Source organism: Lytechinus variegatus, chromosome 1 (assembly GCF_018143015.1).
Source record: "Lytechinus variegatus isolate NC3 chromosome 1, Lvar_3.0, whole genome shotgun sequence".
Lineage (NCBI taxonomy): Eukaryota > Metazoa > Echinodermata > Echinoidea > Temnopleuroida > Toxopneustidae > Lytechinus > Lytechinus variegatus.
Window position 1 is genome coordinate 57,837,611 of NC_054740.1, and position 13,365 is coordinate 57,850,975.

At 37.5% G+C, this 13,365-nt stretch overlaps 1 pseudogene; it reads right to left on the reverse strand.

Annotated features, from left to right (window-relative positions):
- LOC121418095 overlaps positions 1-13,365 on the reverse strand; it is an 87,849-nt pseudogene that overhangs the window by 11,162 nt on the left and 63,322 nt on the right.

Consider the following 13,365-nt stretch of genomic DNA (forward strand, 5'->3'; position numbering starts at 1 on the left):
CCATCATAAAAGCCGTGATCATGAAGATAATCGCAACACAGAGGCATTGCCTGACAGATTGCGCTTTTTTGAATTCCTAGTGGTAAAGCAACAAATATATCCCTCCCCTCGTCAATAACGCAACCAACGGCAGATTCTTGAAGGTCTCTGAATTTTTCATCAGGAATGCGGAGTTTATCGGCAGCATAATCCAAACTATCTTGCAGAAGTCTCTCGCTTGTACTCATACTTGCCATTTTGGATGAAAAAAGTGACATCATGTCACGTGACTTATATATTAGAAATGCATTACCTTCTTCTTTCCAACGTATTTCTGATTGGTCCAATTTATTTCTTCTTCATACATACGCATGAAAATTTTTCGTACAAAGAGCTGGCATCATTTCATTGTCGATAATAAAAAAAACTAACATCCAAAGCAAGACGGGAGTGTATAGGCGGTGGCTGCTAACGCATCCACAATTCGTAGTCTTTGCCACATCAGAAGTATCGCTTGGGTTAAGCATAACAGCAAAGACAATAACTGCAGCCTCCGCCTAGATCATGACAACTGTAAGAAACAACTTGTAATAAGCTTCAGTTATTACATTTATTTTGAAAAACATTCAAACACTGTTCAAAGGGATGTTTATGTTTTAATGGCAGGGTAACACACAAAAAAGAACCACCCCCCCCCCCTCCCCCCCAAAAAAAACCTTGGTTTGAAATTACTTTTATTTAGTTGGAAACTATCAAGATGGAAACGAGGCAAGTCAATGAACTATTGCTTTACCCATAATGCATTACAAATCCATCTTTAAGGAGAAAAAGACTCCAAAGGCATAAATAAGTTCGATATAAATGATTTGATGACATATTCTTGACTCATCCGTTGGCACCAAAACTAAGGTTAGGTCTATTTTGGAATAACACAATTTTTCATACTATGGTCCAACATGTAAAAAATTCATTGTTAGTTGATTTAGTATGACATCAACTGAAAACAATTTTCCAGATCCAGGAAAGAAGAAAATATACTTCATTTTTTTGAAAGTTTCCAATTAAATCATACTAATATCAAGGAAATATGGGAAATAGATGAACATTCATCGGATGTAAAGATGTGAAATATGAAATTTCATCAACTTTTGGGGAAGTTTTTTTTTTTTAATGACCCAAATAATCAAATAAAAGTTACTTGGCTTACAAATTGGAGATATTTATATAAGGAACAAAATATATGGACTAATAATTGAAAGATGTTCAGAGATGAGACTCACCCCGAGAACCCCGTTATTCCTTCTCGTATATTGTCCCGAACGCCCCTGGAAAAAGACAAAACCATAATTAATAATACAGCCAGTAAAAACATAAATGATGAAAATGATAAGTATGATGATGGTGGTGACAATTATGGTGATGATGAAGAAGATAAAGATGATGATGATGATGGTGGTGATTAATGATGACGAAGAAGAAGATAAAGAGGATGAAAAAGATGATGATGATGATGCATTGATGATGATAGTGATGATGATGATGGTGGCGGTGGTCGTGTTGATTATGTGATGATGATGATGATCATGATGATGGTAATGATGAAGAAGATAAAGATGATGACAATAATGCATTGATGATGATGGTGGCAATGGTGGTGGTCGTGTTGATTATGTTATAATGGTGATGATGATGAGGATAATGATGATGGTGATGATCATGATGGCAAAGTTGATGATGACCTACACCGAATCACAGATGAAAGAAACACATTGCTTTACGTTCAGAATAATAGCAGATATATGGGCCTACAAGGAGCTGCAGCCTCCGCCTACATTATTTGCACAGGAACCATTTTAATAACAAGTGGATCGCCTCTGGCAGTCTCACCTGCATCACACAATTCAATGTAGCAGCAGTGCTGACTTTGAAAAATACTATGAAATAATCATTCACAAAAACACCATTTATATAATGATACACTACTACGTTCATTGACAATAAATAACATTTGACCTTGATTATGCAACCTAAGACTTGTCATCAGTGATACTTGATTACCTCCTATATCCACATTTTATGAACTATATAAAATTTGAAAGTTATGACAGAAATCTAATAATTACCTCCAAAATGGCCAAAGTTTAATGACCTTAAATGACCTTTGACTTTAGTTGTGTGACCTGAAACTCGCATGAGATGTTCAGTGATACTTGATTACTCTTGTGTCCATGTTTTATGAACTAGATCCATACACTTTCAGAGTTATGATGGTTATTCTACAAATACCCCCAACATGGCCAAAGTCCATTGACCTTTGACCTTGGTCATGTGACCTGAAACTCGCACAGGATGTTCAGTGATACTTGATTACTCTTAAGTCAAAGTTTTATGAACTAGACCAATATACTTACAGGGTTATGATGGTAATTCAACAAATACCCCCAAGATGGCCAAAGTTCACTGACCTTTAATGACCTTTGACCTTGCTCATGTGACCTGAAACTCACACAGGACGTTCAGTGATACTTTATTACTCTTATATTCAAGTTTCATAAATCACATCTATAAACTTTTAAAGTTATGATGGTAATGCAATAGATACCCCCAACATGGCTAAAGTTCATTGACCTTTGACCTTGGTCATGTGACCTAAAATTCGCACAGGATGTTCAGTGATACTTGAGTACTCTTATGTCCAAGTTTCATGAATCAGAGTCTTGCTCTGCTATGCAGGCTAGACAAAAATGCTTCAACTAAAAAGGTGTTTTAGGCAAAACAAACTTTCGTTGCAAAATATGCAGATAGGGCGGTTAATGATAAAGGCGACAAACTGTACGAGTAGAGAAGAGCTGTGGTGTAGTGATTCTGACTCTTGTAATCAGACAGTTGTGTGTTTGATTCATTAATTCAGACATTGCCACTCTCCACCCAGGTGCCAAATAAGTATCTGGTAGGACGTGAAAGGCCTATCTATTCTAGTTCTTGTCCCCTTCCCCCTCCCGTGGAATAATTTTCAATTTAGCTTACAGGTAAAGATAAGAATTTGAATAAAAATCACAGCAATGTCCAGACTTACTTTAGACCTTGATGCATTCCTTGGAGGACTTCTTTAGGTTTCCTTGGTCCCGATGCACCATAGTTCACCAAATCAAATAATCTTCTCTGATAATTCTCTAGCTTCTTTTGTAAGTTTGAAATATTTGTGTTTGATCGTGTGTTCTTTTTCTCAAAGACAGTCTTAATTCTGGAAATCTGCTGCTTATCTGCATGCTCCGCTAATGCCAGGTACTCTGTTACATTATCTTCAAGAAGAAGATTGTAGATAAGAGGAAGGAAAAGAGGTTAAAGGAAAGCATACAGAGCCCATCTTATAATAATACTTTTTAACATAGTTCAGGCTCTCTCTCATTAATTTCAATGGTTTTATTGGTTTGATTTCAATCTATTGCAACACTTAGAATGGTGGCCCATGATTTACAATGGCACAACATTGCTCAATTCAATCTGCAGGACCTTAAACCCCCCTTTCCTCACACAAGAAAAGGAGAAATTCTTGTGTTAGTTTTGCACTGATTCTGTTAACCACTTGATGGTCAATTAACATTCCTAGGTTACTACAGGGGAGCGTTTCATGAAAGGATGTTATATCTGACAGGTTCTGTTATACTTGACAGTTACCATAGCAACATTGCTTCTCATCCAATCAAAATCAAAGAAAGATGTTAGGTCTGACAACTAGTCGGACAAAAATATTGGTGAAACGCTCCCCAGTTTGTGATAAGACTTGACATGTTCTCTTTCATTGTTTTGATTAGCTTTAATTGTACAACTACGCAAACTCTTGATACAGGACAATGATAAACAAACGGGACTATGAGAAAACACGGGACTATAAGAGTTTAAATAAAGAAAAACACAGGTGAGCCCCTGGTGATATTTTTATTATTACAATTTAAAAAACACAACAGGCAACTTTACTTTAGAATTTCTTATCAGGTTATCAACTGCAGAATCCCAACATTTTTTAAAATAACTTTTTCTTCATTAGCATTACATAGAGAATTTTCCTTCCTTTGTGACAGACTTCAATGAGAGCTGTAGTTCACGTTATCACTACTATCTTATGTTTTACTTTTTTGTTCAGCCTTTGTTAGTTCCCTTTTCTTTAATAGTGAGAAATATTCAAAGAGAGCTTTAGTTATAACTCATTTATCACTCACCACTGACTTTATATCACTTGCTTTTGACGTACTTTTCACTTTCAATACTTCTTACTTACCATCTTTAGCCTTTTGTTCAGCCTTGATAAGTTCTTTAGTCCTTTCTATCTTTGTTAGATAATGTTCAATGAGGGCCTTGGTTCTCTGTGGGTCTGGAGTAGAGCTACTATCCACCTCATCCATGTCAGATCCATAGTTAGGGGTCGTGCTCATCTGTGTTTCAAGCTAATAAAACAAATACAACATAAAAGCAGATATATTAGCCACACTGATCCATTATTCTACCCTAATGTAAATGAGTATTGCAAATGCTACAGAAATGTCAATATTCTCAAATGTCAGAATTGTAAATAAAGAGGCTTGAATATGAGGAAATTATAATCTGTAATTCAATTTTTTCGGCATTACTCCTATGTGTTTAAGATCGCATGCTTGATCTTTAATGAAAATCAAATGGAAGCAGGGGGATTCAAACCTGTCATCTGCTGCTTGCCGGGCAGCGACACAACCACCAGGCTATTCTGGTTTATGGCTAAGTCACGATGAACTGGAATACAAATACCTTCGATCCTCTTCTTTCTGACTCATTAATATGCAAATGCAGTCCGCCAAGGACGATAGATAGTAAATAAGGAGGCTTTAATAGGAGGAAATTATAATTTGTAAACAAAAGCTTTATGAATAGATCAAATAAAGTGTGTGAACTCTCCAAATAGTGTAAACAAATTGGGAGAATTTTATGATTTCCATCATCTACATGATCTGTGGTGTATCAAATTCAAAGTGCATTTAGAATATTGAAAGACGCTTCTGCAGAGACACGTTGAAAAAAGGTCGAATATGTGACTTGGATCATGATTCTATGACGTCATTGTGTCGCCAAACTTCTGCGTTAATGCCATATTGTGCACGGACATTGGTATTCTTCGCTTTGCTTCACAAAGTAGCTGTACACATGTATTAAAATTTGTTGTGTAAAAAAAACCTGTGTTGAAGTTGACCTACACTTCCTGGGTCAATCTGCACCCTACAACGCCCACTGGCTAAGCTTGAAGTGAGGGACAAATGGCATTGGAGAGAGGGTCGACCAAACCCTGATTCTGCAGTTACTGTGATTTATGTTTGTGATTAGGATCATGTTTGTGATTATAGCTTGTAAGGTCACAAATAAATGCATCCTTTTAAGTTTCCAAATTATGCAATGTCCGCATAGTGAGCTGAAAGAAAAGTCTACAAATCCAGGATTGTAAACCACCTTCACCAAATGGCACAGACCTCCTTCTGAATTTTTAATTGTTTTCTGCACTAGTTTCCCTTTTCTTCCTGTAATTAAATCACTTCAGAGGAGAATAAAGCAAAATAACAACAAAGGTTTGGACTTTGACACCTGCTTAGAAATATTCTAGCATTATTCACTTGTTTTTAATGAAAATGATATATAGTCATGAATGCCTCCACAAACATTAATTGGAGTACTTCCTCATGCCTGAGTTATTGTAAATACTAAATACATTGCACTTAATTAGAAGACTGAATCATCAAATATTGTGCAAACAATGCTTCTTACATTAGGAAAAATACAGCTTATTCATCTTAAATACCTGGCTACATAAAATAATAATAAAAACTTCCTCATATGATTCTAGGAAGTTCATTGCTTTTATTTTTGCCTTTGAAATAAATATCATTTAATAAAGAGGAAAATCTACTGTATGAATCTGTAGTTGTGTTGCACATGTAGGCACAGACTGGGAAATGCATCCATGTGTAATCCATTCGATTGTATGATATCTGTAATTTGTAGTATCAGGGAAATTCAGAGTTAAGATTCAATTCAATTAAAATGATCTGAATTTCTCTTTACATCATCTATGCCTGCATGGTGTCAGAGTTACAAGTGTCAATAAAAAGCTGAGAAATTAATATTTCATTATCTGTTAAACTGAAATTGTAATAATCTATATTATTGTAGTAACAGACTTCTCAACCCCCTTTTTCTACCCACCGGAGTTTCATACTAGGGTGGGGGCAATTCAAACATTAAAAAAAAAGCTGTGGGGGCAGTGCCAAAGCTGATTATACATTAGACTTTAGACAAGGCCCCATTTCTAATAATGATAATAATAATAATTAGACTTATATCGCGCCAAATCCACTCTGTAGAGTGCTCAAGGCGCTTTATAGGAAATTATAAAAGAAATTAGAAGAAATTAAGAAGAATTGAACAGAAATGTTTTGAGGTAATTTTTGAAAGTTTCAGAAGTCAAGCACTGTGTTGTGAGGGAGGATATTCCATAGCTTAGAGGATGAGTAGACAAATGATCTTTCACCCCAGGTTTTGGAGACTTTGGGGGTAACAAGAGAATTGGAAAAGGAGGAACGTAAGGATCTTGAAGGGGTATAACTTTCGATCAGTGAAATAAGGTACTGCATATGCATCATGAACCAAGCGACTATAATCACTCAAATCTGCGTGAACGAGCCATTTACGGGGTATTTAGGAACCTGGCTTGGATTTTGGAAGCATTGTGGTGTAGCGGTTCTGACTCTCGCCTTGTAATTAGAGAGTCATGTGTTCGAATCCCACCATGGCCTAGCGTCCTTGGGCAAGGCGTCAATCCACACTTAGCCATTCTCACCCTCGTGATAATTGGGTAACGGTAGGAAACAACCGTCATTGTGGTTGGTTTAGCAAGTGTGCGCCTAACAGGCTGCTTGAAATGCGTTGAATCCAGAGACCGGGTAATAATAATAATTGTGAAGCACTTTGAGCAGTCGCAGATTGATAAAGCGCTATAGAAATGCCAATTATTATTACTAATATTATTTTTTATATTGACTGTTGTTCCCGCCTTGAATCCACTACCTGAGAAGAAGCGGCCACTCAGTGAATGTTTCGTTCGCGTTAATGAAACTTGTACCATATAAACTAAAAGTGTGGATTTGCACATGGGCATAGCAAGCAGTAAATGACAGGTTCTGAAAGGCCTTGATCTTTGAAATTTATTGATATTTCTATCAATCGCATTTGGTATTTTATCGATGTTAATCTAACTTTCGCTTAATCTCTCACCATTGTATAATCGTACTATCTCTGTCTATTCTTTTGCTTTTAAATTGAACATTTCCAGCCTGCAAGCTGCCTAATTGATATTTTTTCAATAAACCAAACCGATACAATACAATGCAATCTTGCATTAATCCAGGTTTCCAAAGCTCCCCTCTTCAAATGCTTGTTTCAGCCACTACTTGAGTACTAAGAATAAATGCAAGTAACAAGGGCTTGTCAAAAGGCTAATACAACTTCAGTAGGAGTTCACTGTAATTGTCATACATGGTGATTTTACTACAGATGTTTATGGTGGTTGGGTTTGACCAGTACCTGCATTTCCAATTAGCAATCCATAAACAAGATAGGAGTTGCCATGACATGCTCATTGCTTTTGTGATCTTACCAGTAGAGGAAATCATCTCAAGAGCTTTTTAATCAGATCCAAATAAAGGACTTATCAATCAATGGAGTTCTACAATGCTCTGAGTTTATTAGTGGGTGCATTGTTCATGAACTACTAAATGTATATCTGGGCTTAAACACAGATCACTTTACTAGTCAATTTTGTGACAGAATAAGGGTTTAACTTGCTCAAACTGTAAGACATGGGTTTAAGTATATGACCTATAGGCCTCCAACCTATAATAGGTTTCCATGTTTAGGTTTTTACCTTTGTTTAATGTGCATTACCAATATTCCCAATTGTCATTATTTTATTAGGGCTGAGATAACTGAGGGGACTTGGTAAAGGCATTCATTTTTCCATATCTTTGAAAGAAAAGAATATCATATTAATAATGAATTTAGTAGTACCTTCCAAGAGCATGATGGGTCTTATTGTGGTGGTGTGTTAACCACCCCCCTTCCCCATGAAGAGACCACCTTGCCCAAAACTACAATTACAAGCCATATGTTCAAGGATCATTTAATTTCTTACCTCTCTACCTAACGTCACTGACTCGCAATCATCCAGCGCACTCCTGCCCTCTTCGTCCTTCGTTCTCGATGCCGACAACCTCTTGGCAGAGGACTTGGCCTCCTCCCTGGTGCTACCGGAAACAGAGAAAGAAGGCATGGTGCTCTCGTTGTCGCTCCCGTCCGATTTGGTTCTGGATGCGGTGCCCTTCTTACTATCTGGCTTACCCTCTGGTTGCGGCTTCTTCCTGTACATGAGGAGAGAATTCACGATGGACATGGGTAGTGAGTTCTTGCGCTCCAGCTTGGACGGGCTGTAGCGGGGGAGAGAAGCCGTCCGGGGTAAAGAAGAGGAGGGCGAGGATGAGGGGGAGTCCCCAGTTGCCATGGTAGCAGGGACCGCATCCTCTGGCAGGTCGGTGATGACCATCATCTGATTTGTGTTAGTCATAGAGAGACATCGGAAGTATGTTGAGTATTTGAGAAGTAACTTGCAATGGCGTATTAAAGTACAGTCTGATCAAGCCTGGATCTTATCCTAATAAGTCTCAAAGTAGCGGATAGCATCGTGATTCCTCATAGTATTTAATAGCTTTTCAAGCTCAGAAGCCTCAACTCTTCATTCACTTCTTGATGCATCAAGCCAGCACTCCTAGAGGGAGAATCTGAATGAAATCCATATCATGGTCACAGGTTTGTAGAAAAAAATATCACAATGCCTTACAGAATATTTCTCAGGGCATCAACTAACCCTAATCAAGCATTTTCTTCCAATCCAAGGCTTAATTTGCATCACATCGTTAAAGGACAGCTACATATACACATCCACTATGTCAATTAGTATCACAGTAATACAGTAGCCAACAATCCCCGTGGCACTGTCACTGCAGTCTATAATACAGACAGATGGAGAGCAAGCATTCAATATCAGCATCATTTCCACTATCTATGCTACATATTTTATGCTGCATTCACGCGTTTCCATGGCAATGAAATTTGAAAGGTTGCTATTCAAAGCAGTAATTACTGTAGGTATCTTTTTTCTTTCACACCACTGCTTTCTTTTATTGAAAACTTGGATTGTAAAAACATTCTATTCAAAGGATAGGATTTTTTTTTTCTTTCAAGCAAAGAAAAATTCTCAAGATTTGCAAATGAAGCGTGAAGCAACAAATTTTCCACTGATGCAGAAGACAGATTCAGTCAGTATTATTCTTCTGGTTAGAATTGTCAACCAAATGCCTATGAATTTGATAGACATCTAAGACTTTGGACGGCTGTCGATAAGTGCTTCAAGTTTTCCTCCAGAATGAATTTCATAAACAACAGATCATCTCTGTTAAAAAAAGGCTTGACAACCTTTTACTGCTGAAATAGTTCAGGTATGTAGAGCTCAAAGAACAGTTGTCTTCAAAGACAATCCTGATAATATAAAAACAGATATATGTTACCAACTTACAGTAACACCAGTTTATCAGGTCTCAATATACTTGTAGGTAAGTATGTCTTCAAAAAAATTGTTAAAATGTTTTTAAATAGTTTAATCCTTTCTGTGAAAAAAGCCGACCAAAACCTAAAACACAATTCTCAATATTCTAAGAATTACGGAAAACCTCTTTTCCCCATGTGTCACATGCCATAGGTCAAGTACAACACACCCCTTGGCACTTGTCTAGGATGTCACGGAAAAACACCGTCCAATGATCTATTTCACTTTGACTATGTGATTGCAGGGTTTCGTTGCAGAAAGAGTTGCATTTAAACTCAATTTAAAAAATCAAGCACAAGTCCTAAATACATGCATCTGGTTGGCTCAAAATCTAGTCACATTTGACAAATAGATACACAGCTTTCTCTCAGCCTATATCCTCAACTCCATAAAGATAATATGTACAATTAGCTATACAATCTATTTCAAAGCCAATGAATAAGAGGAAGCTCCACAAAACTCTGAAGGCGATCAATTAAGAAAATCAACGTCATCCAGCTTTCCATCAGGTTTACACACATTTCACACCTGTAGGGAACACCAGACATGCCCGTGACAATATCCAGAATTAAACTGATCTCTCATCAAAACAAGGAATGGAACTGGACTACAGACCAGAAAACCACACTAAAGAAACATGGGCATGAGTCCACGGACCCATGACTGCTTTGTTATCAGTGACTAATTTCCCCTAATTTGGATGTTACGCTGAAGAGTAGTTATCAACAAAAAAAAGAGAGAGAGAGAAGAGAATGAGCCTTTATTATGTGTTCTTCAACAAATGAAGCTGTATCACAAGAAAAATTGTGAACAATATACAAAAATATTGATCCTTAAATATTTTTGGATATACATGTTAGTCCTATCTCCATGAACATCGAGTGTACGACAATATACTCTTGTTTTATAGGTTGAAGCTAGACAGATAACAATATCTATTGTACAGCAAGATAAAGAATCCAGTGGACTGTAAACTTTGTTGTTAGATTTATCTTGGATCTGATGCATCCATAACAAAAGGGCCGTCTGCACCAGCCCGAGTTTTCAAATTAGCGCACTATTTCTGATCCGGCAAATTATCCCAATCTGAACAATCTCAAGATTGTTGGTAATGGATATGCAACTATTGCGCTAGTTCGCAGGATTAATCTCGATATTGCAATCCCAATTAAACTTGGGATTATTTGCAAAAAAGCGTGTTACTTTACAAATTATTCCGTTGATTCGCAGGTGCAGACGCACTCAGGATTAATTATTCACAGCATCAGACCATAATGCATCGATGCCTCGCTCAAGCAGGAATCGTTCTTCTTGCGATGGTGGAGACAGGGTTTCTTGAATCGAGATTAATCACGAAGAGGGCCGATCGGGCTAAAATCTCAAGATTGAGCAAACTTGCGCTGGTGCAGCACCGCCTATTATGATTGTTTGTTTCTAGTCAATGTAGTTAACTGCACAGTGCTTGTAAAACAGTTGAGCTTGCTGTTACAGCATACCCAAAATGATGTATTTATTACAGGTAAACACAGCCTAGAAATTCTTTCCTGGTTTTAAAGATATTCAGGAAGCTTTTCTATTGTGACAGTAGCCTGTCTGTAGAGGTAACAACAGCACTATCTATAGGGGGTTTCAGACGGCCTCAGAGTTTGTCCGTTCCAGTTATTTTCTGATAGGGAAATTTGCCCTGATCTACCCCAGTAAGAAAATACCAGATAATTTTGGCAGTGTGAAAGCAAATTACGTGTAAAATTCACAAAAGGAAATAATTTGTAGGCACTTGTCGAAATTCCGATAACTTTCGCTGGGATTTTTTCCTAGGTCGCAGGTATTTTGGCAGTGTGTGGGTGGCTGCTGAGATTAGAATTTTGAATCTCGTGCCTTGCATGCTTATCAAACCATACTGTGCATGCTCGTAACCTCGAAACCCCGAAGTATGTGTTTCAGGACAGAGTGAATACAGAATAACTATTGGGCATTTTTTAGCCTGAAAAAATTCTCGCAATTAAATGGGAATTTGTGTAATCGAGGCGGTTTGAAATCACCTAATATCAGAGGAAACACTATCTTGGCATGCATGGTGATAGAAGAAATACACAGTAAATCATGCCTTTTGGTTCAAATCTCCCCCCCCCCTTGCATGTGAGAAATTTTTGAGATGTGAATATTGCTTTGAATTTTTTACATGTGCAAAAAATGGTCATAGTAATGCCTCTCCAGTCAAATGTATTGCTGTACACATGCGTGACCAAATTTTTTCCAAACACTCCCTAAAAGAGTTTTTTCTCTGAGTGCAAAATAACCCCCTAAACAATTTTTTTACAGGTTTCATTTACACATTTTGACCCCTAAACAAGATGTCGCCAGAATATGACCCCTTAGCATGTTTTGTCTCAGGCCCGAGCACTTTTCAGAAACGAGGAAAAAGCCCCGGGATAAAAGCTTGGGGGAAAGAACATACCCTAAAAACGTTTGGCTAGTCTTAAAAAAGAAAAGCTTTGGGAAAAAAAATACCCTAAATACGTTTGACCCTGCATCTTTCAAAACCACACTTTTTTGAAAAAAATCAGTGTTTTTGATACCCGTAACAAGTGCATGCACGGCCCGTCCAAAACTGAAAAACCACCCCTTTAAACACTTTTTTTGGTCACGCATGTGTACAGAAATATATTTGACTGGCCCCCCTGGGGCAAAGATCCCCCACGGAGTCATTTTTGGTATCTAAGCTGCCAGTATTCATGTCTGCAAAGTATGTCTCATGACATATATTCATGTATTAGTCACCTTAGGCAAAGCCAAGTACCGCTTGAGGGCAGCACCATATTCTACTCATTGATTTATCATTCTTATTACACTCAGACAATGTCACATCGTTCTGTGCAAGCCTTACATGTGACTTGCGACCGACTATTTTTGCTATCTGCAGGTCTCCTGCTCTTGACTTGAATCTTAGCACGTATCTTACACGCAGTTGCTCGCAGAAGCGCAAGTCGAATTCGCACACAGAAAACTTTTGAATATGCTCAAAACTTTGTTGCGGGTGAGTTGCAGGTGATTGCCTGCAACTCACCCACAAGGCTGGCACAGAAAGGTGCGACAGGGCGTTTAAATGGCACTATCCCATTGGCTTTAATTTGAAGGAACCACCTGTGTAACATGGAGGCAATGCTCTTCAGTTAATGAACCACTAAAATTAAATTTGATGAGGAACTATTCAATCAAGACTGATCTGCCTTATCACAATACTCTTGGACTTTAGAATTTCCATGCAACTCCACCCTTCATGTGTGTAAACTATTTTTTGATATTATTAAAATGTAATCATTAAATAGGGAGTTACTGTGAAAATCGGTTACACCTATTGACGGAATTGGATGATAACTTTTATGCAAATGAAACTGATTTTAACTGAAGGTTTTAAAAGAACCATTTTTCTGATTTATTCATTCACATTTTACTCCTAACTCCTAAATTTTGATTTCTTTTATTTCTTCCTTCAACCAACAAGATAGCAATATAGAGAATAAATTTGCCAATACTTGATTCTGCTCAAGTATAAAAAAAAACTAGAACTACATGTATCACTGAAGGTGATTAATACCCCCGCCGTGTGCTGTTACCATGGCAACAGTTTCTAACACATTTAGGTCCATGCTAGTACTACCCGAAGACAAATGTGTGAGCTAAATATCATGAGAATTGGTTAAAAACAG